Here is a 26413-nt window from a genome sequence, read left to right as displayed (position 1 = left end):
GCCCCGTTACAGAGATCCCTTCCCCAGATATCATCGTAGGACCGAATCCTCCCCCTCCCCTGACAGACGCCCATATCCCTGTGGTTTCCAGCCAGCCCAGAGCTCCTCACAACTACCTCTTTTTCCGGGGAATCCCCTGATTTGTGTTTGGATATTCTCCACTCCCTGCTGCAAGTGGACACCTGGAGGGGGGGAGAATTGTTCTTCACCGGGGCAAGCACAGCTCAAAGGCCAGTTTCTTTCAACCCATCGTATCGTATCGTATTATTAAACTGTATCGAGTAAGCTGCGCGCAGGTCAAATCAGATTTGCCCCCACTGGAGACCCAGCGACAGATTGTAAGAGAGCTGCAGATCATTTGAGGAAGAAGAACACACAGAGCTCTCCTGCCCCACTGCCGCCTCTGGTTAAAAACAATAATCTGCAGACTGAGCCGACACTCCACTTGGATGGCAAGCAATCTCTTTCAAGCAGCCTTCAGCTTTCTGAAAAAGACATACTTCATCTCGCAGCCTGGGAAGCAGGATTTACAAATTCAGTTTGGGGGCCAAGTTAGATGTGGCTAGATTTTGCGGCATACAGGGGAAATAAATGGAATCGTCCCTTCCTTACTTTTCTGCACTCATCATCCTAGCTGTTGTCGGACTGCAGCTCCCATCAGCTCCACTGTCCCCTCTAAGGCGTGCGCACATGCGCGCGCTCATAAGATTTCTGATGTCCGCTCAGTTAATTTTAGATCCTGCTCAGATTGAATTAGGAAGGCCCCACTCTGAATGCATGTACACACACAGTGCCTTGATACTGCCACCCAGAACAAAACTTATTCTGCACAGAGATGGAAAAAATTAGAGGGACCACTGATCAGCTCTCGTGGCAGGGGGTGATGGGAGTCGTAGTCCGAAGACAGCTGAAGAGCCTCAGGCTGGCCAGACCTTGACTAGCCCCTTTCTTCCCAACTCCTGATACTGTAGACAGGCTGAGAAGAAAAGTGCCTGCAGCTACAGAACACAGGGACAGAAGGATGGAGAAGGGTTCAGCTCCCACTCACCTGTGCACACCTTTTCTTGTAAATATTAAACCCAAAACTCAATACTGCTTTGTATATGAAAGGGGCAGAGATGTGATAAAATGAAATATGACTGCCCAATCGCATCCAGCATGGTCTGTTTGTGACAGGGCTAACTTGGGGCAACACTCTGCTTTATTACCCCAGAAGGCTCTCAATAGTTATAAGACACCATAGCTAAATGGAACCTCCATGTTCAGGGGTAATATACCTTGGAATCCCAGTTTCTGAGGGGTCAGGAGCAGGGCAGGGCTATTGCCCTTAAGCCCTGCCAGTGTGCGATGCAGGATGCTCAACTAAAGGGCCATTTGGTCTGATCCAGCTGGGCTGCTGCTACTAGTTGTTTATATGCCACTTTTCAACCACAAGTTTGCAAAACAGTAAACCTCTTATGTTCTTATCAAAGAATCTTATCAAAGATTGATAAATGCCTTACAAAAGATCCTCACAATAAATCTTGCATCAAAACAATACAAATCACAGTAAAGGTAAAGTGTGCAAGTATCAAGTCGATATCAAGTGTGTAAAGTATCAAGTCGATAACACAGTAGAACCGAAATGATCAAATCCTGCCAGAGAAGGTCTACTGAAGATGTCAATTCCTGGGACATCCCAGGGGAGCCCCAATAAAAGCCACCCCAAACCATCAATACACCTTTGCAAGGCTCCCCGCCAGAGATTCCCCTCGGTTGGTTAGCTTTGTTTTTTAAATCCAACAGAGAAGTTGGCTTTTCTGAACATTTAGAAGTTGCCTGAAAAGCAATGTATCTGTCACATTTTAAAGTGTTACTGGGAAAAGAGAGCCAGCGTGGTGTAGTGGTTAGAGTGCTGGACTAGGACCGGGGAGACCCGAGTTCAACTCCCCATTCAGCCATGAAACTAGCTGGGTGACTCTGGGCCAGTCACTTCTCTCTCAGCCTAGCCTACTTCACAGGGTTGTTGTGAAAAAGAAATTTAAGTATGCAGTACACCGCTCTGGGCTCCTTGGAGGAAGAGCGGGATATAAATGTAATCAATATTATTATTATTATTATTATTATTATTATTATTATTAAAAAAATATGTTTGTTGGGCAACATTGCTTCCAAGATGGACAGGGAGAAGAGGTATTTAAGAGTGCCAGCCACTACAGGCCCATTCACACATTATGTTCAACCCTTGTACAAGTGTACAGTGTACACAGGTACAGACATTCACATGTTATGCTTTATACAGGTACAGAAGTATACTTCCTATCTGTATCATGCATTTGAAGGGCCTGTACCCAGGTTCACTTTTCAAATGAACACAGGTACAGTCATTCACGTGTACAACAGCTGTACACTCATACAGCATAATGTCTGAATTGGGCTCACGTGTTTTTTTTAAGCACACATTTTTAAAGAGTCACATGACTGCCACACCCTTCCATTATTACCGACTACAGTTCCCTCTGCCCCTCCAGAAAGAGGGTGATGCTCCAGATGTGCACCTGTACCAAAATACTCTACTCCATTACTGAGCCCTGAGATGTCCCTCACTGTGGCTTTAAGTTCTAATCTTGCAAGTTGCCCTTTGACCCAACAGGGCAGCAAACTGGCATTGGATAAGGTCCGTCTGGCCCTCCTAAGCCCCATAAAGCTCTCTATTATTAGAGAGAGCAAGAGAACCTACCCACCCCGTTGGAGAGCATTAGCCTGGATCAATCAGCTATTTCCAGTGGGACAAAGACCACAGTGGCTGCCCAGCGAACATCTTGTGGCTCGTTATCTCACATTATCATTATCACCTTGTGGGTCACTCACTCACAGGTTCCATTAGGGTCATCCAAAAAAGGGCCGAAAGAAAAACCAAGCTAAACACGGAGCAAACAGAAGCAACAGTGGCATTTGCTGAGGCACACAAGAGCGCTGCAAAAAAAAAAAAGAGAGGCCAAAACGACAGCCCACTGAAGAGGCTGCCTGTTGCAACTCTGCGTGACTGGCTGCTCTAGTCTGGCCTCCTTCAATCAGCCTCCACTACGGCTGGGTCATTCAGCCACATCTCTGTATGTGAGGCTACTCAGAAACTCAATGGCCCCCAAAGTGGAGACTTGAATGACTTACAGGAGAAAATATGGCACAGATTCATCAGAGGGCAAGCAATGCTTACTCTTGCACACACTGAAAACAGATTTTTTTTTCAGATGCAAGACCTATGAAGCTGTTTAGACCAAGTCAGACCAAGAGTCCATAGGAAAATAGGAAGCTGCCTTCTACTGAGTCAGACCCTTGGTCCACCTAGCTCAGAATTGTCTACACAGACTGGCAGCGGCTTCTCCAAGGTTGCAGGCAGGAATCTCTCTCAGCCCCGTCTTGGAGATGCCAGGGAGGGAACGTGGAACCTTCTGCATGCAAGCAGGCAGGTCCTCTTCCCAGAGCGGCCCCATTCATCTAAGGGGGATACCTTGCAGTGCTCACACATAAAATCCCCATTCAAACGAAAACCAAGGCAGGCCCTGCTTAGCAAAGTGGACAATTCACACTTGCTACAAGACCAACTATCCAAAAGGTGAGACAGAACATTTAAAACTCTGGCAAGGTATAAGGGCAACAGGCCTTCCACACTGCTCATTCCCAGCATCCAGCATGGTGTAGTGGTTAGAGTGCTGGACTAGGACCGGGGAGACCCGAGTTCAAATCCCCATTCAGCCATGAAACTAGCTGGGTGACTCTGGGCCAGTCACTTCTCTCCCAGCCTAACCTACTTCACAGGGTTGTTGTGAAAGGGAAACGCAAGTATGTAGTACACTGCTCTGGGCTCCTTGGAGGAAGAGCGGGATATAAATGTAATCATCATCATCATCATCATCATAGCAATAGCAATAGCACTTACATTTATATACCGCTCTATAGCCGGAGCTCTCTAAGCGGTTTACAATGATTTAGCATATTGCCCCCCAACATTCTGGGTACTCATTTTACCGACCTCTGAAGGATGGAAGGCTGAGTCAACCTTGAGCCCCTGGTCAGGATCGAACTTGCAACCTTCTGGTTACAGGGCAGCAGTTTTACCACTGCGCCACCAGGGGCTCTTATCATCATCATCATCATCCAGTATTCAGAGGCATATTACATATCTTGGGGCTTTCCACTATTGGGTCCCAGAAGTTGTGGGGCTACAACTCCCATCAAGCCCATACACAGTGGCTTCTGGCCACTGGGGATGATGGGAGCTGTAGTCCCACAACTTCTGGGCACCCAAAAGTTGAAACCCCTAGTCTACTTAATTGGTCCACTTTCTCCCTATTCCCGGAAAGGAAAGGTTGTGCCGTTGAGTCAGTGTCAACTCCTGACGACCACAGAGCCCTGTAGTTTTCTGTGGTAGAATACAGGAGGGGTTGACCATTGCCATCTCCTGCGCAGTATGAGATGATGCCTTTCAGCACCTTCCTATCTTGCTGCTGACCAATATAGGTGTTTCCCAGAATACAGGAAACACACCAGCGGGGATTCGAACCCACAGGCTTCTGCTCTCTAGGCAGGTTGCTTCCCCATTGGGCCATTAGGTGGCTATTCCCGGAAAGACACCCCCCACAAAAAAAACTTGTCCATAAGAAAATCAGTTCCTTCCACATCCTTCTTGGATATTACCACATAGGCAGCCTAAGGGTTGCGGGGGGGGGGGGCACCAAAAAAGTTTGGGAGGGGGCAGGTTTTGCCACCTTAGTTGCACTCCATTACATTACAATATGGCAGTTTAGAATTATTCATTTTTAAAAACTTTAGTGGGGCAGAGAGAGAGAGAGAGAAAAAATATAGGGAGGTGGGTCTGCCCTAGTCCCCCCCACCCCATTCCAGCTATGAGTCTATCACTACCACGACCACCACCCTTCTTAGCCTAGACCTGGCCAGTCCAGCTTCAAGAAACCACTGCCAGAGTCACCAGGGGTGATGGGGCGGAGAAAGAATCTCACAGAAAACAACCCAGCTTTTCTGGGACACAAGCAAGAAATCTGGCACAAGTGACAAATTTCTCCTTGGGGGAAAAATGTCTCTAGGTGAATAGAATGTGAGGAGGACAAGGAGGGCAGAACCAAGTTTCAGACACTTAGCACCCTCTCTGAACACCACACAGAAAAACTCAAGCCTGTTTCCTCCCAGAGATAACCTCCGAGCACAGGAACGAAAGCTAGCAACTCGCGTGGTCCCCTGAGTATAGGACCATCAGCAGCTGCTATTTCTGGCCTCATTAGTCCTTTTCCTGTTTTCCCCGTCTCAGAACACACACGCCTGGGTTCTCTCCAGGTTTCTTGAGCATAGGGCTTCTTAACTTTGGGTCCCCAAATACATCTCCCATCATCTCCAGCCACAAAGCCCATGCCTGGGGGTGGTGGGAGTGGTAGTCCAACACCGCCTGGGGGCCCAAGGTTAAGAAACCCTGCTTTCGTAGATTTACTTCACAGTTTTCAACCAAGACAATCAGTAACATGCAAATACCTCTTCTTAAGGCCACCAGTTTGATTCTACTGCCTCTTTCCAGCACTCTTTCATTATGAATAATTAATAATCCAATGACTAATATTGTGAGATAAAGGAAGCCCTATTCTGACATTCTGTTGTACCTGTATTCAAATGTCCACACACAGGTACACGTTTTTTGTGTGAATGCATTCATCTGAAAAGTAAACGTGGGTACAGGCCCCCTAAATGAGGATACAGATAGGAAGTGTGTTGCATACATAAGTATACAGTGTACTGTGCTTGATTGGCCAGCAAACTCGCCTGACCTGACCCCATAGAGAATCTATGGGGCATTGCCAAGAGAAGGATGAGAGACATGAGACCAAACAATGCAGAAGAGCTGAAGGCCGCTATTGAAGCATCCTGGTCTTCCATAATACCTCATCAGTGCCACAGGCTGATAGCATCCATGCCACGCCGCATTGAGGCAGTAATTGCTGCAAAAGGGGCCCAAACCAAGTACTGAATACATATGCATGCTTATACTTTTCAGAGGTCCGATATTGTTCTATTCTTCAATCCTTGTCTTCTTGGTTCCATGTAATATTCTAATTTTCTAAGATTGTGGATTTGGGGTTTTCATGAGCTGTACGCCATGATCATCACAATTATAACAAATTAAGGCTTGACTTATCTCGCTTTGCATGTAATGCGTCTGTCTCATATACCAGTTTCACCTTTTAATTTGCATTACTGAAATTAATGGACTTTTGCACGATATTCTGATTTTCCGAGTTTCACCTGTATATGAATATGAGAGAGAGTGCAACACACCCTGATCAAATCTTAGTCACTACTGTGCCAAACTTAGCTACCTGTTAACATGGTGATCAGTAACTGGAACACATCCATATTATTGGGATATCTGTTAATAAGGGGAATAAGTCTGATGCAAATCTCAGTAAAAGGAGCAGTACAAAAGTACATGACCAACTGATTCGCCATGCCCATTCCCACAAGGGCATAGATGCTCCAAACATGGAATTTTCTAGAACCTACCTTCCTAACACCACCACCAAAGGCAACACATCCACCTATGCCAGTGTCAGACCTCTTCTATACGTTGGCAGTGTCAAATTATACAGATAATTGTACCTGTGTACAGATCTGTACACAGATTGTATATAACATGTGAATAGGCCTTTTAAAAAACCTTCTCGGTCTCCGCACCATGCATAATTTTAATAACCTGTCATGTCCCACTTTTTATACTTAATTAAAAAGCCACAAATGTTTTAGGCCTTGTCCCCAGAGTGAAGATTCTCCAGACACACAGTGGCGGAGAAGGGAGGGGGGGGAGGAAACCTCCTGTGGTTGCTGCTGGCCTCGTTTTTGCTGAGCTTCTCGTTAAGGAACGGATCCATAGGCTTCCCAGGAACTCAGGGATTCTCTGGCACACAGCTCGGAAAACCCCTGGCAGACACGCCCAAATATTCTTACAATAGGTAATGCAAATAAGGCAATGCTGATGCCAATAAATACTTTGAAATGGTTTGTATTATTTTCTTAGCTATTCGTGTGCGCCCAGCCTCAAGGCTGGACCACCACGTTATGGCCCAGACATGACCAGGGCTCTCTCTAATTTTGTTCGTCTGTGTGCGGAATGAGTTTTGTTCTGGGAGGCAGTATCAAGGCACTGTGTGTGCGCACGTGCATTCAGAGTGGGGCCTTCCTGATTCGACCTGAGCAGGATCTAAAATTGACTGCACGGACACCAGAAAATGTGTGATCACACGCACATGTGCATGCCTTAGAGAGAACAGTGCACATGACTGTTGCTGCAAGTAGAAGTCCTGTGTATGTACCTTCCTGTCTTTCTCTCGCTCTCCTCTCCCTCCCCACAACCCCCATAATAGTTGGTTCTTTAATGCACAATGTCCAATACCTTCCCATGCAGTCGTGGACGCTGTCCACGGCAGCCCCCGTAGCCACACCCACCATGGCAGCCACGCCTATCCCCATGGCCACACCCCTCACGTAGATAGATGCAATCATTGGGAGGGTTCTGTTACAAGAAGTCAAGGGTCATATAGAATCTAGGGAATGCCCACTGAAAGGCACTCGTCCCCTCCAAATGGCCATGGGATTCATTGAATGCCCAACAACCATTCAGAAATTCAGTGCATTCCTATGGCCATTTCGAAGGAACCAATGCCTTTCAGTGGGCATTCCCTGTCATTCGTTTTAGGATGTCCTGAAACATAGTCCACCATAGGACTTGCATGCCGACAGTCCCAAGTTCAGTACCTGGCAGCATCCAGCAACAGCAGGGAAAAGACCCCTGCCTGAAACCCTGGAGAGCCGCTGCCAGTCAGTGTAGACAATACTGAGCTAGATGGAGCAATGGTCTGACTCCGGATAAGGCAGCTACCTGTGTTCCTAAGACAGGAAGAATGGGAATAAACACTTGGAATAGCAAGAGCCCCACCACCCAGAGCCTTTGGAGAGGGCGGTATAAAAATGTAATAAATACATTAACTTATTCCCAACTTAGAAAGCCAAGGGCTCTGCATCCCTGCTGAGACCCTGGAGGGGAAAACGTACCAGGACTGTGTCCCTGCAGCATGACGACACCACTGCTTCCCAATGCATTACATCTTCTCTCCCCCCAACACACACACATACACACACACACACACACACACACACACACACACCTGCCAATGCAACAAAGCTGTGTGTGTGTGTGTGTGTGTGTGTGTGTGTGTGTGTGGCGGGGGGTGCATTTGCAAGCCAACACAGCAGGGCCCATTTTGCATCGCTGAGGGAGAATAATTATAAATACTTATATACTGCTTTCCAACCAAATATAATGGTCCTGGGTCCCCAAAGGACTCACAATCTAAAAAGAAACACAAGACAGATACCAGCAACAGTCACTGGAGGGGAAGCTGTGCTGGGGTTGGGCAGGGCCAGTTGCTCTCCGCCTGCTAAATTTAAAGGAATTGCCACTTTGAAAGGTGCCTCTTTGCTCATAGCATTTTCACAAAAAGATGGCAGGGTGGCTGACATCTATCCAGCTGTTGTTGGACAACAACTCCCATCATCCACAGTTGCAATAAACTGAAGCTGGGGGTGACGGGAGTCATAAGAACATGGGAAGCTGCCATATACTGAGTCAGACCATTGATCTACCTAGCTCAGTATTGTCTTCACAGACTGGTAGTGGCTTCTCCAAGGTTGCAGGCAGGAATCTCTCCCAGCCCTCTCTTGGAGATGCTGCCAGGGAGGGAACTGGGAACCTTCTGCTCTTCCCAGAGCAGCTCCATCCCCTGAGCGGAAGATCTTACAGTGCTCACACTTCTGGTCTCCCATTCATATGCAACCAGGGCGGACCCTGCTCAGCTATGGGGACAAGCCATGCTTGCTACCACCTGACCAGCTCTCCTCTCCTAGTCTGGCAACAGCTGGAGAGCCTCAGGTTCACCTCCCCTGCTGGGCACTGTGGTCCACCAACAGAAGAAGAGGAGTTCTAGCAATCATTAGTGAAGACCGTCTCAGGTTGGCTCCAGAATTCATAAATAATTCCTGCATGCTGTCTCTACTGTGGGCTAGACTCCCCCAAGAGACAGACACTCTCTGAATGCCTGAAGTGCTGAACCGCGCTAGCGGCTTGCATTCGAAGCTACCACTAAAGGAAGACGGCCAATGACCCTTCTGAGAAAACGGAGAGGCCAAGAACCCAGCACAGATCCATACTAAATGCCCTTCCTCGAGGCTCTACCTTCACAGCCACTCGGCTCTTTGAAAACCAACAAGCACTTGGCTTACTCCTCATGGCAATTATCCTCTCACGCTTCAAGCCAAGAAGAAAGAAAGAAAGAAAGAAAGAAAGAAAGAAAGAAAGAAAGAAAGAAAGAAAGAAAGAAGAGGCCATTGACTGGTTGTGTTACATCCCTTCCTGCAAGGAGCTCCGGAAGATGTACTCAAGGCTTCCCCCATGAACTTATGCTGCCTTTTACTAAGTCAAAACTTTGGACCAGTATTGTCAGCTCTGACTGGCAGCAGCTCTTCAGGGTCTCATGCTGGAGTCTCTCCCAGCCCTGCCGGAAGAGACCAGGAATTCAATATAGAAGGTCACTTCTATATGCAAAACAGGAGCTCTGAGAATGACCTCAAGACTCTCCCCATTTTACCCTCACAACCACTCTGTGGGGTAGGTTAGGCCGAGAAAGGTTGCCCCAAGGTCACTTAGAGCACATCATGCTCAAATGGGGATGTAAGCCACTTCTTCCCAGTCAAAATCCAAATCATTACATAGGAAGCTGCCATATACTGAGTCGGACCATTGGTCCATCTAGCTCAGTACTGTCTACTCTGACTGGCAGCAACTCTCCAGGGTTTCAGGCAGGAGTCTTTCCCAGCCCTACCTGGAGATGCTGCCAGGGACTGAACCTGGGACCTTTCTGTATGCAAAGCAGATGCTCTGCCTCTGAGCTACGGTCTCCATCCCCTAAGGGGAATATCTTACAGCAGACACTGGTCACGTGTATCCTCCCGTCCAAAGGCAAACCCTGCTTAGCAAAAGGGACAATTCATGCTCACTACCACAGGACCAAGCCACCTAATGGCACAGCAGAAAAATGACTTGACTAACAAGCAGAAGGTTGCCGGTTCGAATCCCTGCTGGTATGTTTCCCAGACTATGGGAAAACACCTATATTGGGCAGCAGCGGTATAGGAAGATGCTGAAAGGCATCATCTCGTACTGTGTGGGAGGAGGCAATGGCCAACTCCTCCTGTATTCTACCAAAAAAGACCACCACAGGGCTCTGTGGGCGCCAGGAGTTGACACTGACTCGACGGCACACTTTACCTTTACTTTACCACAAGACCAGCCCTCCACCCCTGAGCACACATAAAGTACATTCTCATCCATTTGCTAAACACTTGTCCAAAAAGAACAATAATTAAACAGCAAATTAAGTATCTGTAGCAACAGGCGCCAGCTAAAGATGCAAAACTGAACGAGGAGGAAAAGCTCCCTGTAAATCCAAATTATGCTAAGTAAAAAGTCTGCTAGGAGGTGGAGAGCAGCAGTACCCATCTTATGAAAGTCTTGCCCTTGGAAGCAACCTATACCTCCTCACCTTCACAACATCCGATCGCTACCATGCGGCTAACAGCATGTCTGCACACAAAAGAGAAAGTCCTTCCGATATTTGTCATATAAAATCGAAAGGCCTCCCAAGAGCCCTCCACATGCCCTGGCCCAATCCGTCTCCAGAATGGTGTCCAGGAGATATTCTTCCCAACATCACCTCTTATAAATACAGACTGGAATGTGTGTTAATAATATCTCTGCCCCAGCCTCCAAATGCTTACAATCGCTGACTATTTGTAAGCATCCCAGGGGTGTATCTTGAGACCAGAGTCTCCACAACGCTGACTCTTCTGCCCTATCAGCACACAGAGGCCGCATTCGCACGTAACGCTGAAGCAGAGTTGAGGGGGCCAGAGATTACCAGACCACCACGTCCAAATGCAGGCCTGGCACCCTCAGAATTCAGGCCCCATACGGAGATCAACCAGAGGTTCCGCTCTCCGAGCTGCCATTTGTACCCTCGAGTTGTAGTAAGTTTCGCCACTCCAACCGAAGCTTTAACACAGCCTGCACTATGTACAAATGTGGAAATGCAGGCGGAGTTGAGGGAGGCAGTGTTCCCTCTAAGGCATGCGCATGTGTGCACGCTCACACAATTTTTGATGTCCGGTCAGTTAATTTTAGATCCCGCTCAGGTTGAATCGGGAAGGCCCCTCCCTGAATGCAAGACCGCACACACTGCCTTGATACTGCCGCCCAGAACAAACCTAATTCCGCACACAAATGAAAAAAATTAGAAAGAACACTGTGGGGAGGAAGTGCCTCCCTCATTCTGGCTGCTATTGGTTGTGCAGGCTGTCCTTCATGCAACAAGGAAGCCCGCACAGCCAGGTCCCCCTCCTCTCTGCAGTCTCACTGACTGCAGAGAGGGAGCTCTCCCTTATGTCCACATTCGGATGAGAGTGGGGGCTGGGGGGGATCCACTGGACCTACAGTTCTGCGTTATGTGTGACTGCATTCACTGGAAGTATGAGAAGTGGGCTTCAAGGGCACCCTCTAGGCCAGGGATTCTCAACGTTGGGTCCCCAGATGTTATTTGACTTCAGCTCCCATAATCCCCAGCCCCAGTGGCCTTTGGTGGGGGATTATGGGAGTTGAAGTCCAATAACATCTGGGGACCCAATGTTCAGAATCCCTGCTCTAGGCTGCAGCACCAGCCTGCCCAAGATAAACCCCAAGGATGAATCCCTGAGTGCCAGGCCCCATAAAGCCCTGGCCTCAGATCTCGCACCCAATCTGAGCCACTTCTCTGTTGCCAGGACACTGCCTCCCACCCACCCACCCACCCACCCACACCCAGACACCCTCCTGCAATAATGGCCTTGGATCTTGACCCCTGCCTCGCTTTGACTATGCACCCAACACCAACCTTCTATTTCTGCCTTGGGATTCAATCCAACTTGGCCAGAAATGTGTGCAGGATTCAATTGCAGGCTAACATCTAGGCTCTTCCGTTAGGGTCTGCACCCAGAGCAAGAAGGTCATAACTCAGTGCATCTGCTTAACATGCAGGAAGTCGCAGGATCAGCATCTCCAGGTAGGGCTGAGAAAGAACCGTGAGCACCAGGCTGGGCACGCCAATGGTGCCCATGCATGCGCAGATGCCATGAGTATGGTGGCACTGCATGTGTGTGTTGCGGGGGGATGAATGCCACCCCAGCAGGAAGCTGCATGGGGCAGCAGAGAGCAGGTAAGGGCCTGCTCTCCTCTTTCTTAATGCTCCCCCACCCGATCCCAACCGTGGTCCACGCACATCCCTACCTTGAATGAAACCCTCAAGAGCTGCTGCTGCCAGTCAGTAGGCAGCACTGAGCTAGACCAGGCCTCCCCAAGCTTGGGTGCCCAGACGTTATTGAACTACAAGTCCCATCATCCCCAGCCACAACAGCTGAAGGGGTGATGGGTGTTCTAGACCAACAATATCTGGGACCCAAATGTGGGAGGCCCCAGTCTAGGCGGATCAATATTCTGACGGAGTATAAGGAAGTTTCATATGTTTGCCTCAAAAGCAGGATGCCTCTGAGTACCGTTTGCAGGGGAGTAACTGCAGGAGAGAGGGCATGCCCTCAACTCCTGCCTGCATCCTCATATGAATTCCCCGGTGAGGCTGACATTCCTCTAAGATCACCAAAACCAAAACAGGGACGGGGTGGGGGTGGGGGGTGGAGAACCACAATGGAGTTGTATATTTTGGTAAAAAATCCCCCAGGCCACCAGCAAATTCCTGAACAAGGCAGGATGCAGAGAGACACATTAAGAAGCAATTGTGTAGTCGGCACCTCCAGGGATGCTCGGAGTGACTCAATAGGCCCTTCCACACATCAATAATTCACAGCCCCCTATAAATAATGAAGAGCAGCATTTCAGCCCACCCCCCAATAGAGCGTCCTCAGCCAATGGAAAGGCATTCGAGACTTTGGAAGGCTGGCTCTTCAAGCAAACCATCCCGAACATGCCCCCAAGCCCTGGGGAAACATTCACACTGAAGGAATTGGGTGTTGGAATCTGGTCCTCCCCACAACCCCAAGGTTTGTCTTTCACTCATTTCCTTTCCAGACTCTTGGCAACTGGCCCGTCTTTGGTGCGCCCTTAACTCGGCAATGTGGTTTTGACATCATGTTCTTGGGTTGATTTACGACACGAACAGTCCCAACACTCAACCGCCTTCCTTCTCCTCCCTACCCAACCACCCACCACCACCACCCCACAGAGAAGCCATTGTCAAAAGAGCTCTCATTTCATTCCCTCCATGATTAACTGCTTCCTTTCCCTATTTGCCCCTCGGGGAATTTCACACCCCAAGTCAACCTTGACCTGCTCACACCCGCTACAACACTTTGCTTCAATGGACTTCCTTCCTGTCTCCCTCCCCTGCCCCACTGCACACACAAACACACCCCAAAGGAGGGGGGGTTGCACCACCCACCTTTTAACCAACCCCCGCCCAGGACCCACCAACAGTTTAGGCAGAGGGCTTTCCCAGAGGCCAGGGAGTGAACCTGGGACCTTCTACATGCAAGCATGCAGATGCTCTTCTACTGAGTAGGGATGTGCACGGAACCGTTTTGGAGGCCCTTTATGGGCCTCCAAACCGGTTCAAACGGCAGGCAGTTCTGCCAGTTCGAAGGCGAGGGGGGTGCACCTTCAAGGGCGGGGGAGTGAGTACTTCCCCCTTCCCCCCGCCAGCACTCCATTTTCTTAAAGTCCATCGGGACGGCAGGGTACCTCCCTTGCTCCCTTTTCCGGAAGTATCCGATGCGCAGGCGGAAAAGGGGGCATCGGGGTGGCAGGGAGGTACACTGCCACCCTGATGGACTTTAAGAAAATGGAGTGCCGACAGGGGAAGGGGGAAGTGCACCCTCTCCCGCCCTTGAAGATGCACCCCTCCCGCCTTCGAACCACCCCACCCAGTTCCACGCACACCCCTACTACTGAGGTATGGCCCCATCCCCTAGGGATCTTACAGCACTCACATGTAGTCACCCATCCAAATGCAAAGCAAGTCAGACCCTGCTTAGCAAAGAGGGAAATTCATGCTTGCTACCACAAGACCAGCTCTGCTCCCATAAGGAACCTACTGGTATGGGTAGTGGGGCACAGACCCGATTGCCAAGGACCAAAGTAAACATGACAAAAATATGTATTTTTGCACTTATATCCCACTCTTCCTCCAAGGAGCCCAGAGCTGTGTACATGGTTATGTTTATCCTCACAACAACCCTGTGAGGTAGGTTAGGCTAAGAGAGAAGTGACTGGCCCAGAGGCACCCAGCTAGTATCATGGCTGAATGGGGATTTGAACTCGGGTCTCACTGGTCCTAGCCCAGCACTCTGACCCACACACTGTGCATGCAGCCATCTCCCAGTGGGTGTTTACACACAAAAACAGGTGCAAGAGAGTGCAGATTTCAATAGAGGGGCAGGGCTGCTTAATAGTTTGCCTCCAGTCACTTTCTCCCACCCAGCTGTATTTACAACCGACCCAGAGGGAGGCAATTCCTTCCCCACCCATGAACAGAAAAGCAGCGGAGGGTGCATCTTGAGTGGGAGGAATTGGCCAGAGGAGTAAGGGTCGGGTCACCACAGGTTTTCAAACTGGTAGTTCAAAAACATTCAGGGACCCAACTCCCATCACCTCAAACCACAATGGCTGATGGGAGTTGTAGTCCAATGCCACCTGGGGACCCACGTTCGAAAACCACCGGTTAAGCAGCCCCTGGTTTCCAGTGCCCTTAACTCGCTTGATTCAGACATCACAGCAAACTAGAGTTAATGCCAAACTGAAGACGAAGGAGTGGATTGGTGCAGGAGGAGAGGAGAGGATGCCTAACATGCCTCCATAGAGCCACAGAGATCTAGCAGCAGAGAGCTGGTCTTGTGGTAGCAAGCATGACTTGTCCCCTTAGCTAAGCAGGGTCTACCCTGGTTGCATATGAAAGGGAGACTAGAAGTGTGAGCACTGTCAGATATTCTCCTTAGGGGGTGGAGCCACTCTGGGAAGAGCAGAAGGTTCCAAGTTCCCTCCCTGGAAGTATCTCCAAGATAGCGCTGGGAGAGATTCCTGCCTGCAACCTTGGAGAAGCCGCTGCCAGTCTGTGAAGACAATACTGAACTAGATAGACCAAGGGTCTGACTCAGTATATGGCAGCTTCCTATGTTCCTATGTAATTAGTGCAGGTAACGGGCTGGTTTTCTACCCAAGGTTACTCTGGGATCTCTTCCTACATAACAACATACCTTGCATTCAGATGGGCATTCAAGGAGGAAGACCAGCTTTGCTTTCACTGGTCCCTGCAAAGTATCCAAAATCAATTCCATCGAAACAAGTTCCTGCGCTCTTTTGGCATTTCAGAGGCTTGCGTTTAGTAACATAATCCCGCGCGCATAAGCAAACTCCAACCAAGAAACTTGACATCCGGATACTTCTGCTGTAAACTAGCTCAAGTTGGTATTACATCATTTTTAAAATAAGCCTCTACATGTTTCTGTGCCTGCCCGAACTGATTTGCAGGGAAATCAGAGTTCACTTAAGGATATGTAATGTCAGTAAGAACCTCCTCCACTTATCCAAGATTGGCAAATACAGGATTACATTTGCTCCGTTTTCATTTTACTCACCCATAATACTACCAACAACAGAGGAAGAGAAGCCAGCAGGGATTGTTCTGTCACAACAGAGAGGGTAAAATCCTCCGCTCCTGTCCAACTTCTCCAGCTGCCAAAAAAGCCAAGCCAAGACACAGGCGAGTTGCTAAAAGGCATCTGCATTTCACCGTCATTCAAGCAACGTGAGGGTCTGTCACTATTCCAGGCAGCAGAGAGATGGCAACCAGCCTGCCCAAACCTACCTTGGCCGAGCAGGTTGATACAGGAGAAAGCGTTCCTACACATAAGGGCCAAAATTTGATTGATTGATGTTGTTGTCTAGCAAGGCAGTGACTGGAGGCAGAATTCAAAGAAGGAATTGCTGGCCCACAGGAACACAGGAAGCTGGAAGAACGGGGAAAGGTGCAGAAGAGGGCAACCAAGATGATCAGGGGCCTAGAGCACCTTTCTTATGAGGCAAGGCTACAACACCTGGGGCTATTTAGTTTAGAAAAAAGACAACTGCGGGGAGACATGATAGAGGTCTATGAAATCATGCATGGTATAGAGAAAGTGGAGAGAGAGAAATTCTTCTCCCGCTCACATAACACTAGAACCAGGGGTCACCCCATGAAATTGATTGCTGGGAAATCTAGGACCAAGAAATGGAGGTACTTTTTCACACAATGCATAATCAACTTGTGGAATTCTCTGCCACAAAATGTGGTGACAGCCAACAATCTGGATGGCCTTAAGAGGGGTTTGGATGACTTCATGGAGGAGAGGTCTATCAACGGCTACTAATCGGAGGGCTATAGGCCACCTCCAGCCTCCAAGGCAAGATGCCTCTGAGTACCAGTTGCAGGGGAGTAACTGCAGGAGAGAGGGCATGCCCCTTTCAACTCCTGCCTGTGGCTTCCAGTGGCATCTGGTGGGCCACTGTGCAAAACAGGATGCTGGACTAGATGGGCCTCCTTCGGCCTGATCCAGCAGGGCTGTTCTTATGTTCTTAAGCTGCCTTCTACCAAGTCAGACCATTGCTCCATCTAGCTCAGTATTGTCTTCACAGACTGGCAGCGGCTTCTCCCAGGTTGCAAGCAGGAGTATCTCCAAGCCCTATCTTGGAGATGCGTCAGGGAGGGAACCTGGAACCATCTGCATGCAAGCAGGCAGATTCTCTTCTCAAAGCACTAACATGTTGCATTCAAATGCAAACCCGGGCAGACCCTGCTTGGCAAAGGGGTCGATTCATGCTTGCTACCACAAGACAGCTCCAATGGAAGGGTTATACACAAGCCCTGTCCCTTCCTGGATCTCAAGCCAGTCCGAATCCAGAGCAGGCACTTGTGCTAGCTCCCCCCTTCTCCTCCTAAGCAGACCCACTGGAATGGATGCCCACAGACCCCCAGGTTTCCTTTTAATCTGGTGATGAGCTTCCACTTGCAGATGGGCCAACCAGGAGAGGTGGGCAGCAACATCCAATGTTCCCTCCAAGAGGGATTCCCAGATGTTGTTGACTACAATTCCCAGAATCCTCAAGCAAAAGCTATTGCAGGTGGGGATTCTGGGAGTTGTAGTCAAAAACATCTGGGAATCCCTGTTAGAGGGAACACTAGCAATGTCCCCATCACCTCCTCTCCCTTCAATCTGCAAACGGGAGCCTCCTCCCAGAGAGACTTTGGCAGGGAGCACCAACATATGCCTGGGTCTACCACAGGCACATTCAAGTCTACCCATCAGACTTGAAACCACACTGGGTACAATTATCCACCTGGAATTCACTGATGGTATGGGAATAGGTGGGAAGTGGGCACAGAAACAGCAAGTGAACCAAGTCAAAGCTGAATGCAACCCATGGCTCAGCATCTCACTATCCCTATAAAATCTTTTGGGACTCTTCTGTTTCAAGTTCTTAGGCATATCAAAGCCCTGTTCACACATTGCGTTCAACATTCATAGCAGTGTACAGCATACACAGGTACAGTTATTCACAAGTTATGTTTAACACAGGTACCACAGCATATTTTTACCATCATAAGTGGCACAGCAGGGAAATGCTTGACTGACAAGCAAAAGGTTGCCGGTTTGAATCCCCATTGGTATGTCCCCCAGACCATGGAAAACACCTATATCGGGCAGCAGCGATATAGGAAGATGGTGAAAAGGTAACATCTCATACTGTGCGGGAGGAGGAGGCAATGGCGAACCCCTCCTGTTTTCTACCAAAGACAACCACAGGGCTCTATGGTCGCCAGGAGTCGACACCAACTTGATGGAGCACTTTACTTTACCATGCATATGAGGGGGCTGAGCCCAGGTTCACTTTTAGAATGAACGCAAGTCTGGTCACTCACACTAAAACATGTACAAGGGCACAGACATCTACACACACACACAACATAATGTCTGGATAGGACTTAAGAGTTTGCAGCATTTAGAACTGCAGAAGCCAAATTGTGGTTACCCTTGTTTTAGGAGGAAAAGACACAGATCCTGGGAATGACACTTATGATAATCACTGCTCTTCCTCTGTCATCTTCAGCTCTGGCTGGAAACGGGCACCCTAACTGAACCGGTGATGGTATGATAATACCAGGATGCACGTCGGCTGTTTACAGTAAAGGCTCCGAAATATGCACCCCAGCACTTGCAATCCTTTGCCTTGTTCATCCACGAGACAGCGTGGAGATTCACCGTGCCCCTAGCACCGCCTCACCATCCTGCCTAGATCAGCCAGCCTCACATTTAGCCAGTTGGAGGAGGTCAACTGCATTCTTTCTGAACCTTCATCTTCAGAGCTTCAAGCAGCTTCCGAAATTGCATCTGACCCAGAATGTGCATTATATGGGAAGTCAATGCTTCTGCAGCTTTTTTTCTAGCGAAGAGTTCGGAAATAAAATAGAGAGGGAGGAGAAAGCAACGTTGCCTGAAATAAAACCAGTTCCCAGCATTCAACTAATTTAAAAAAAGGCTGTTTGCTCAATTCTGCCCCACGCCAAGCACATTTGGCAAGGCTCTGGAAACTGAAAGCAAACACAACACCATACTTCCCTGGAAGCCACTCCAGGAAAAAAAATAAAGGTTCGCAGCAGGACAAAGCTTTGCGGTAGGTGGGGGGGGGGAGAAAAGAGAGCATGAAATAGAAAAACTGAGTCTGCGGAGCAGAGCCTAGATTTGACGTAAGTAGCAAGTGGGGGCATGTGATGGAATGCTCCTCTGTACAACAAAGGGGAAATCCCTGCCCTGAGAAGACGAACATATCAGCAAGATGGCTATACTATAGCCCATCTCCTCCACATCCTCATTTCTAAAGTTTAGAAATATTTGCAGCAGCACAGAACAGAGGTTCTCAGCCTCGGGTCCCCAGATGTTGTCGGACTTCAACTCCCAATGGCCATTGTGGCTGGGGATTATGGGAGTTGAAGTCCAACAACATCTGGGGACCCGAGGCAGGGAACCCCTGCCACAGAGGAACCTTAAACCATGGGAATCCCAGTTACCAGTCTGAACTGGCTCGGAACAGTCACAGACAAAGCCATAGTGCCTCAGGGTAGGCCAGAGGAGGGCAAGCGTCCAAGAAGGGTATGTGTGCATATTCCACACACATTTCTGATTCCCCTTGTCCTTCAAGTTTCCCTGTCACAAGAGCTCAATCCAGACATTACGCTGTACGAGTGTTTGTGTGAATGACTGTACCTGTGCTCATTGTAAAAGCACAGGATACACTTTCAAATGCATGGTACAGAGAGGAAGTGCAATTCTGTACCTGCATTCAGCTGAACATGTGAATGACTGTACCCATGTTCAGATTGGTACCCGTGTATACTGTATGAATGTTGAGCATAACATGTGAATGGGTCCAAGATGTCACACACAAACTGCTTCTCATGCTCTTGCCCTCAGGCACAAGGAAATGCCATGAAGGACCATGTATGCTTCTATCAACAGATTTATAACCACTCTGAACACTCTTGAACCTAGCTCCCTAGACCCACGTTTTTCATTCTATGTTCTAGGCAACTCTGACAATCTTCGCCAAGGGTCAGGCTCAACGCAATGGGGTGGCCGTTTTATTCTCAGATCTTCCCCCCTTATAAAGCCAGAGGTGTGACAGAAGAAAATCATTTCCTTTAAATGATTTTTTAAGTTGGGAAACCTAAAAAGGATCAGAGGCGCAAAGGGTGCTAACCCAGAGCACACAGAAAGCCAACATCCAACACGCACAAGACATGCCAAAAAGTCTTGGACATACCACCAAAAAGGTCTGAACATGAACTGTTTTTACTCTTCACTCAAAACCAGTAGGGGATTAAGTTTTCTTCACAAGAGAGGCAGGTATTCCAGGACAGAGAAAACCAAGCCACATGTGCAGCAGTATCTTGGGCTTCCATTGCCTCCTCTGGCCTGAAATGGGGGGGCACCACATCCAGTAGCCGCCAAAAACCGCCATTTCTATGTGCAGAATGCAAGCTCAGTTTCATAGTAAACAGATTATTCTTGTTTACACAGTCAGACCGGTGTTATTGACTGGTTTGTTTTATCCAGACATCGAGTCCTTCCCAAGGACCTGGGATGCCAGAATTTTATTGTCAATGGTTATAGATATTGTCGCAGAATATAGGATGTTCCCAGTAAAGCTGCTTTTTGTAACTGGCTGATGGTGATTTTTGTGGCCCCTATGGTGTTGAGGTCTTCAAGATCTTTTGGAACTGCATCCAGGGCACCAGTTACCACTGGGATTATTTGGGTCTTTTTCTGCCACAGCCTTTCAATTTCAATTTGTAGATCTTTGTATTTGGTGATTTTTTCTATTTCTTTTTCTTCTATTCTGCTATCCCCTGGTATTGCTATGTCGATTATTTTGACTTGTTTTTCTTTCTTCTCGACTACAGTGATATCTGGTGTATTGTGTGGCAGATGTTTGTCTGTTTGTAGTCGGAAGTCCCATAATATTTTTACATCTTCATTTTCTTCAACTTTTTCAATTTTATGGTCCCACCAATTCTTGGCTACAGGTTGCTTGTATTTTTTGCAGATGTTCCAGTGTATCATCCTTGCTACCTTGTCATGCCTTTGTTTGTAGTCAGTCTGTGCGATCTTTTTACAACAGCTGATTAGGTGGAAGCTGTTTGTTAGTTAATAAGTGTTGCATCACTTCATCTGCTATTATTCCAGTTAATAATTTGAACATGGTTGGCAGGCAGCTGGTCTATAATTACTTGGAACTGCACTTTTTGCTGGGTCTTTCATTATGAGATGAGTTTTCCCAGTTGTTAGCCATTGTTCAATATCCCCTCCTTGCAAAATGTGATTGAACTGTTTTGATAGTTGTTTATGAAGGCTTGTTAGCTGTTTAAGCCAAAAGCCATGCAGTTCATCGTCACCTGGAGCAGTCCAATTTTTAATTTTCTTTGCTCTTTCACTTATTAATTCTGGTGTTATTATTAGATCTTGCATTTGTTGGTTACATTTTTTGACTTCTTTCATCCAGCCTGCTTTTTTATTATAATCTATTGGACTGTCCCATAATTTCCCCCAGAATTGCACTGTTTCTTCTTTATTTGGTGTTTCTAGGTTTCTTGCAGTTTCTCCTTCTATGCTTTGGTAGAAACGTCTCTGATTTGACTGGAATTGGAGATTCTGCCTGTGTTGTGTGATTCTGGCTTCATATCTGCTAATCTTCTTTGACACTGCTGTTATTTGCTGCTTTATTATTTCCTGGACTTCTCTAATTTTCCTTAAACATAGGTGGTATTTTTGGATCAGATACTGTTTGGTGTTTTCATTCTTCAGCTTCTTGTCTTTCATATCTTTCAATTTACTAGCATCTGATCTAAGCCTGGAGATTTTATTTTCTAATCTAATCTTCCATTTAGGTGATGTACTACTTTCTTTTTTTACAGGTCCACTGATCTTATATCCAAGCTCTTGTGTTACTATTGTTGCTGCACTGTACATTAGTTGGTTTGTTTCTTGCAAATTATTGGTTGTTATTTCTGCAAGTGCAGCATTGACATCTTTTAATGCCTGAGCAAGTTATTTTTTGGCAACTGTTTTTAGAGCTGGAAGTCGAACCCTGGTGGTTGTTTGGTTCATGTGCTCAGTTATTTTTTGCTTTAGTTCTTGTTGCTTTTCTGTTAAACGGCATTCGGGTAGCTCAGTTTCACAGTAAACAGATTATTATTATTGTTACATTTATATCCCACTCTTCCTCCAAGGAGCGTCAAGTACTACATACTTGAGTTTCTCTTTCACAACAACCCAGTGAAGTAGGTTAGGCTGAGAGAGAAGTGACTGGCCCAGAGTCCCCCAGCAAGTATCGTGGCTGAATGGGGATTTGAACTCGGGTCTCCCTGGTCCTAGTCCAGCACTCTAACCACTACACCACGCTGGCTTATCCCCACAAATGTGAACGGTGCAATCATGAAATCTTTTATCCCGGCGGTTCCCAACCTTTTCTTTTATGCAGACCACTACATCATAATCAAAAGCTTTTGCGGACCACCACGTAAGCAAGCAGTTTTTAACTGCCTGCTATCCCCTGCTAACTGAGCAGAGGCACCTTTTTAAAGTGGTGATTCTGTTTGTTTAGCAGGAGGAGGGCAACTGGCCCTATCCATCCCCAGCACAGCATCCCTCCAGTGGCTGTTGCTGGGGTCTATCATTTATTTATTTATTTATTTATTTAAGATTGTGAGCCCTTTGGGGACGGGGAGCCATTTTATGTATTTATATCTATGCAAACTGCTTTGGGTACTTTTGTTGAAACGCAGTATATAAATATTTGTTGTATTCATGTACACATTTTAAATGGCTCACAGGAAACATATCAAGGGATAATAAAAAAACAGTTATTTCTAATTTATTATGCTCACACACAAACACAGCAGATTACATTGTGTATAATAATGTAACTTTGAATACAAGACATAAGAGGTAGACAGGATTATGTTACTATTACATTATCATTTTTTCTACCCAACGGACCACCTGCAGTAGTACCCTCGTGGACCGTCAGTGGTCCACAGACCACAGGTTGGGAGCCACTGCTTTATCCCCGTATCAGCTCCCAACAAGTGAGTACTCCTTTGAAAAAGTTCGGTGGGATGCCAGAAGACCTAACACAGTGTAGCAGCTGTCAAGTCGCTTTTAAATTTTGAGCTGGTGACTGTATGACACACCCACGTTGACTCATACCATGGCACAGGAGCAACCATTAAGGAGAACAAGGACAGTGAACTTCTCCCCGTTCTAGGAATGCAAACAACTTTCGTTAAGTCAGTTATGCTCTGGAAAGGGGGGAAAAGCCAGCACAGGACAAAGTGGAAACGCATTCAAAACACTGGGCCAAATTCCAGCTCTGACGAGGCAGTCCATGAGGTCACTGAAGGGGAGATATCAGACTTCCGAGGAATGACCTAATCCAGCCCTAAATCACCTTGCAAGGCCAGTGAGCTGCTAACACTTCCACTACCCTTGCACCCGGTTCAGTCAACACACCATGCCATATCGTGTGACATTCATGTTTTCCTTCCTGCTACTGGGAACAACTAATCGTTTTAATAAAGAACACTTTTAATTGAAACAAATGCCATGCATTTTAATGGAGAGAGGAACAAAAGTAACTGCAGATGTTTTCTGCTGATGCAAGGTAACTGTCAGCATTTCCCTAAAAATCAGTGTTTGCTTAAGACTGGAAAGCGTGGGGCGGAGGGGAGTTTTCAACATCTTTTACCCGTGGTGAACTGTATTTGCTAAGCATCTGGGCGGTAGGGTCCTTGACCTTCACTCATCAGACAGCTCCCGCCCTGGCAAACATTTAGTTCCAGCAATTAAGATGTTTCCAGTACACAGCAGTGAGTCTTTTCTTTTAGGGGGGGATTGGGGGTGTGGTGTGTGTGTTATTCATTCAGTGAACCAGAACCCATGCAATTCATATTTGAGGTGAGGTTGAAATCACTAAGACTGCAAACTTTTAAATTCTGCATTTTAAAAATCAGTGATATGTGAGCTTCAGACGTAGCATCTTCCATGAACCCCCTAGTAAATTAAGCCCGTTGGGTAGGATTTATATCTTATTTAAAAGCCAAGGGTTCCCAACACTGGCTCTCCAGATGATTTTGGACTACTACTAATACTACCCCCAGCCACAGCGACAGTGGATGATGGGAGTTATAGTCCAACATCTGAGGTGCCAAGGTTCTCTGCAGGAAATTGAGTCTAAGGAAATTAGGTTTGATTCGGCAAATATTGATATTTCTTTTGAAAACTTTTTTTAAATTAACAGTTGAAGGTATGATCACAACTTAAATACATGCAAGTGATCACATCCATTCTTACCATTCCAATATCTAATCCATGGGAACCTGCAGCTGCAGCTCTCAAATATATGAACTTTGCTCAGCTAGCACAATAATGCAGTTAACAGAGTAACTGAGGTATTGGTTAAATAAGTTATGGGGAAATAAGCAATTATTGTGAAATATGTAATATTTATTTATTTTAATATAATATAATATATAGATTTATTATGATAACATAATATAAATTTATTATGAAATATGTAAAAATAAATAAAAATAAAAAATAAATAAAAGAAATCAATCCTGGTTACACATTCTTAGGCAGGCCTACACAAGTTTTCTTTAGATCCAGGAGCCATTTCAAATATTTAAGAGCCAGACTCATTGCCCAGCTTCAAAGCTCTGTTTCAACAGAGATGACCTTCCCTCCCTCGTTTTCTCTATGCCCATTATGTCATTATTAGAGGAGAGCTGGTCTTGTGGTAGCAAGCATGACTTGTCCCCTTAGCTAAGCAGGGTCCGCCCTGGTTGCATAAGAAATTGGTGGGCCACTGTGCGAAACAGGATGCTGTTCTTATGTCTCTCTTACTTTTCTGTGCATGCCAGCATAACATTCAGCCAGCCAGCTATGCCAGGGAGGGGACAGACTCCGTGATCACTCCCACAGCAATGCCCTATGATCTATCATAGATCAGAGGCAGTGCTCCCTCTGAGGCATGCGCATGTGCGAACACACACAAATGAAGTCCGCTCAGTTAATTTTAGATCCCACTCAGGTTGAATCAGGAAGGCCACATTCTGAATGCAAGTGCGCGCACACTACCTGGATACTGCCAGCCAGAACAAAAGTCATGCCGCACACAGATGAAAAAAAAAATTAGAGGGCACCCTGATCAAAGGGCATATCTAGTGAGGGGGCAGATTCCTGGATTTGTTTGCTCCCTCCGCTTCTGCTCTGATCTCTCCATTGTCAGCCCCATCACTTGTCTTGCAGCCAGATGATGGATGCAAGCAAGAAGAAGAAGAGGAGTGAGCAACCAATCCCTGCCTTGCTTGGTGCCTCTTTTTCACATCATCCTAATGCATACTGAAGCACCACATTTTAAAGAGGAGAGCTGGTCTTGTGGTTGCAAGCATGACTGGTCCCCTTAGCTAAGCAGGGTCCACCCTGGTTGCATGTGAATGGGAGACTAGAAGTGTGAGCACTGGAAGAGATTCCACTCAGGGGATGGAGCCACTCTGGGAAGAGCAGAAGGTTCCAAGTTCCCTTCCTGGCAGCATCTCCAAGATAAGGCTGGAGAAACCACTGCCAGTCTGGGTAGACAATATTGAGCTAGATGGGTCAAGGGTCTGACTCAGTATACAGCAACTCACTGTGTTCCTAATTTCCAGGCACCAGGGCAAGCTGCTGCCTGGGATTAAGCCTGCTTGTTCCTGGGCTTAATTTCAGCAGTGCAGTGGGGGGGGAAGAAATTGTGCCAAGGGGCGGGTTTTGCGGAGGGATTTGAGAAATACGAGCAGTAGCATCACACTGGTGTTCCGGGAGGCAGTTCCTGGCATAAAGGGCAGCAAAGGAGAAAAAGTGGACTGAAGATCTTTGAGGAAGGAGAGACCACCTTTGCATGGCTAAGAGCAACAGATCACAAGAGCAGAGAGATAACAGCAAGGGAGCACAAGGCTATGGAGAGAGTTAGGAATGTCACAGACACAGTGCAATATCCAGCACACACACACACACACACACACACACACACACACACACACACACACACACCAATAAAGCAGGGCAGGCTGCAGTTCCCCAGTGACACTCCACTGCAGAGAAAGAATGAAACCTTCTCCCAGTAGGGCTACCACCTAGAGAGAGGTAGAACCCCACCTACCACCCACAGGCATCAAACAAACAAGTGTGTAATTATCACGCTCTAAGCTGTGAAATTCCTGGGCTTTGACACAAAAAGCCAAGGGAGGCATTGCCAAAAACAAGGAGTGTGCAAAAAGGAAAGGTATGACAACAAGCCGAAAATGCCAGCTATTTGTGGCTGCCTTTCAAAATGCCTGCCTGGCTCAGCTCCACCTGAAAAGATGCCCACGGCTGGCATTTCTGCCGTACCATCTGCTGGCTGCCACCTCCCTCTCAGTGTGCTGCCAGCGACAGCTCCGGAAAAGAATCCCATTCCAATGCTTTCGCTTCCATGGGGAGAAAAGTCAACCAAGGACTTGCTCTGGGAGGCAATCAACAACTTCCAGCATCAGGAGAGATACACACTTCCTGCAGCACTAACCACCACAATAGGCCCATTCACACATTATGTTCAAACACTCATACAATGAGTGCACAGTGTACACCGGTCTAAATCTGCACACAGGTACAG

At 47.3% G+C, this 26413-nt stretch overlaps 1 protein-coding gene across 7 annotated transcripts in view; it reads right to left on the bottom strand.

The window, feature by feature from the left end:
* The window catches only part of GDPD5 (glycerophosphodiester phosphodiesterase domain containing 5), a 216816-nt gene that overhangs the window by 159952 nt on the left and 30451 nt on the right, over positions 1–26413 (bottom strand). Inside the window, exon 1 of one of the 7 annotated variants that reach the window (XM_053309919.1) lies at positions 15769–15786. The exons of 5 other annotated variants lie outside the window; for them this stretch is intronic. The gene's annotated coding sequence lies outside the window, so the exon portion shown is untranslated. Of the gene's footprint in view, positions 1–15387; positions 15409–15768; positions 15787–26413 lie in introns of those variants that run through there. One more of the 7 variants, XM_053309918.1, reaches the window with a different exon arrangement.

The sequence above is a fragment of the Hemicordylus capensis genome, chromosome 3 (genome assembly GCF_027244095.1).
Source record: "Hemicordylus capensis ecotype Gifberg chromosome 3, rHemCap1.1.pri, whole genome shotgun sequence".
NCBI lineage: Eukaryota > Metazoa > Chordata > Lepidosauria > Squamata > Cordylidae > Hemicordylus > Hemicordylus capensis.
This window is presented reverse-complemented; position numbering and strand designations above follow the sequence as displayed.